The sequence below is a fragment of the Mus caroli genome, chromosome 5 (genome assembly GCF_900094665.2).
Source record: "Mus caroli chromosome 5, CAROLI_EIJ_v1.1, whole genome shotgun sequence".
Taxonomy (NCBI): domain Eukaryota; kingdom Metazoa; phylum Chordata; class Mammalia; order Rodentia; family Muridae; genus Mus; species Mus caroli.
Window position 1 is genome coordinate 117,060,676 of NC_034574.1, and position 3,914 is coordinate 117,064,589.

Consider the following 3,914-nt stretch of genomic DNA (forward strand, 5'->3'; position numbering starts at 1 on the left):
AAGATCAGCCAGATTTATGTAGCAAGTTTCAAGCCAGCCAGATCTTGCCTAAAATAACAAAAACTATTTCTGGTTTGAGGAGTCCAATTACTCACCCTCTATATTTAAAATATTTAGGTTTTTTCACTTTATCATTTTTTTTTTTTTTTTTTTTTTCTATTCTTATTTTTGTTTGTTTCATTATTTGTTTTTTTGAGACAGGGTCTCATGTAGCCCAGGCTAGCCTAAAACATCCTGTGTGCTAAGGATCCCGTTCTTCACTTCCCAAGTGCTGGGACATCAGGAGTATGTGTATACACCACCTGGACTGGGTGCCAGAGGCTTTCTGCTGTGCTGGGATTAAACCCAGGACTTCACGTGTACAAGTCGAGGAGGCTCCCACTGGCATCTACGCCTCAGCCCCTCAGTTCCTAGGTCTGTGATTTATCTGTGCAATTTTTTTCAAAAGAGAAAGAAGAGTGTGCATGTGTGTGCGCACATGCAAGCGTGTGAGAACGAGTGTTAAGGTCGGAAGACAGACAACCTGGGGTGTCATTGCTCAGGCACTGTTCACCTTTAACGGTGTTATTACATGTATGCACTTACTTAGTGTGTGCCGGCGGACACAGTGTGACAAGACACTCAGCAGAGGTTAGGAGTTGGCAGTAACGTCACTCAGAGCATCTGGGTGACAACTCTGTGGAGCTGAGTGTCCCTCTCACCTTTATGTGGATTCCAGATCCACCACTCAGGTCCTCAGGCTTTCTAGACGTGGTGCCATGTCACCGACCAGTTAGGGAATGCATTTTTTTAAATCATTTTTCATTTGCATGCGTGCGTGCATGCGTACAGGTCAAAGGACCACTCTGTAACATAAATTATCTCTTTGCATCTTTACGTGAGGTGGGTTTTGGAGGTATTGAACTTGGGTCTCTAGGCTTAGGGGCCAAGCTGCCTTGACCCATTGAGTCACTTCTCTGGCTTTATGCCCAGCTTTTTTTTTTTTTTTTCCCCAAGCATGACAGTCCTGGCTGTTCTGGAACTCACTCTGTAGACCAGGCTGGCCTCAAACTCAGAAATCTGCCTGCCTCTGCCTCCCGAGTGTGGGGATTAAAGGTGTGCAGCACCGCCCGGCCATGGCCAGCTTTTTCTGTGGGTCCTAGGGATCTAATTCAGATCTCCATGCTTACAAGGCCAGAGCCAGCTCCCCACCTCAGTAAGTTTTATATTTACAATGACAGTGCTCCTCTTCCTGAGGCCAGAAACAAGTGACCTCAGCGCCGCTGGCTGTGTCAGTGCTAGGGAAAGTCCTATCTCTGGATGGAATATTTTTGTTACTATTTGTTTTTTGAGACAGTCTCACTATGTAGCCCAGGCTAATCTAGATCTGCCTTTTATATAGCCATGGCTGGCCTCCCATTCATGAGAATCCTCTAAGTGCTAGGATTATAGGTATGAACCACCCTGGCCCCCATCTCTGGAATGTTCCAGAAATCCAGGTCCATTTTTCAGACTCCAGAGCAGTGTTTCTCAACCTGTGGGTCAAGACCCCCCCCTTGGGCTTGATGGCCCCTATCATAAGGGGTCACATATCAGATCTCTCTCTTTCTCTTTGTTTTGTTTTGTTTTGTTTGTTTGTTTGTTTGTTTTCGAGACAGGGTTTCTCTGTGTAGCCCTGGCTGTCCTGAAACTCACTCTGTAGTCCAGGCTGGCCTTGAATTCAGAAATCCGCCTGCCTCCAAGTGCTGGGATTAAAGGTGTGCGCCAGGGCATCATATCAGATCTCTATATACGATTTGTAACAGTAACAAAATTATAGTTATGAAATAGCAATGAAAATAATTTTATAGATGGAGGCACCACAGCATTAGGAAGGCTGAGAACCAGTGCTCTAGAGGAAGCTGGGCCTCCCCAGGGTGATGGCAGGGTGGACTGAAGCTTTCCCATGGGATGGCCCTGCTCCTGTGGGCTCAGTGACGTCATTGTTCAGTCAGCAGAGCCAGTGGGGCTGGTTTTCATTCCTCCCAGAAAGTCTTCCCAGAACAAGTCATCAAGGCTGGGTTGGCGCAGGTTCTCAGCTTTCTATCCTCCACATGCAGGAATCATTTGGATATTCAAAACCATTCATAGAACACGATGGCAGATGTGTGTGTCAATACCTAGGACAGCTGCTGCGCATGGTCTCTTCAAGATCAGGCTATGTAGCCCAGGCTGGCCCACTGAGATCCTCCTACCTCTGCATGCCAGGGGTTGTGTGTGTGTGTGTGTGTGTGTGTGTGTGTGTGTGTGTCATAGCACTGTGTAGAGGTCAGAGGACAACTTGCAGGAGTTCTTTATTTCCTTCACCATGCACAAGAACCTGGAGACAAACTTAGGTCTTTAAGCGCTGTCAGGGGCAGGCCTTTATCCACTGAGCCATCTAGCTACCCCTTATTATTATTATTTTCTAAAGATTTATTTATTTATTATATGTGAGTACACTGTAGCTGTCTTCAGACACTCCAGAAGAGGGTGTCAGATCTCATTATGGATGGCTGAACAGTCAGTGCTCTTAACTGATAAGCCATCTCTCCAGCCACTCCCCCCTTTTTTTTTTAACTTAAAAAAGATGTATTTACTTTTATTTTATGTATTTGAGTGTTTTGCATGTATGTATGTATTACCCACACGCATGCCAGAATTGGGTACCAGATCCTTAAGAACTTGAGTTACAGATGATTGTGAACTGAACCAAACCTGGGTCCTCTGCAAGATCAGCTCACACTCTTAATGCTAATCCACCTCTCCAGCCCACTCCTGTATCTGTATCTGTATCTCTCTGTGTGGGTATGTGCACATGAGTGCAGTGCCTTTGGAGGCCAGAAGAGGGCATCAGATCCCTTGGAGCTGGAGTTATCAGTGGTTGTAAGCCTATAAGCCATACAGTATAGGTGCTGGGAATCTCAGGTCCTCTCCAAGAGCAATATGTGCTCTTAACCAGAGAACCAGAGTCCCTTATTGTTATTCTTAATGAAATAACTAAATGATTGTGCATCACCTTCATGCTCTGTCCCCAAACTTCAGAGACAGATCCCACCGCAAATGTGTACTCTGTCGGCTACTGTTGTTTGGTATTTGGGATAGCAAATCATCCAGCCCATGCTGGCCTCAAATTCACAGGTTAGCGGTAAATGACCTTGAACTATTGACCCCCACCTCCCAAGTGCTGTGATTTTAAGCATGTGTTGCCACACATGGTACAGACCAAGTTAATTTACACGAACAGAAATGGATTTATGTGTTGTGGTTTCAGAGGCTGAGGCGATGGCCTCCTGCTTGGTAGACAGGGCCACGTAGTGAGAGCACAGAACACCAGAGTTGCTTTGGCAGCAGACTCCTGTGAAGACAGTCAACCTATTCATGAGCCCTCGATGGCCTCTCTGTGCCTGTGGGGTTGAGGATCAAATTTCTCAGACATCCATGGGGGACACGTGCACATCACAGCATCTCCTCAGATAATATTCTACCACACGTCCTGCCTCCCCCACCCCCACCCCCACCCCGTGCCTTTCTTTCAAATTCAAATGTCTGGCTTAATGAATAACCAGGGAGTCAGTTCTCAATTGGTGAACATTGGTGAACATTCCCACTGAGGAAGATAATGCCTGCACTCTCCTGACCTGCGTTTCCAACCCCAGGCTGATAGACACATAACAGGTTCCCTGTCTTGGTAGATGCAAACATCCACAGGCAGGGGAAGGAAGGCCTGAATCCCAATATTCTGAAGCCTGAGGCAGGAGGATTGAGTCTGAGGTTACATAGGAAGACCCTGTCTTTAAAACAAAATCAAACCAATTTTTAAAAACATTTTTTGTTTTTTTTGAGTCAGGGTTTCTGTGTAGCTTGGGCAGTTTTTAAAGGTTTTTTTTTTTTTTTTTTTTTTTTTTTGTTTTTTT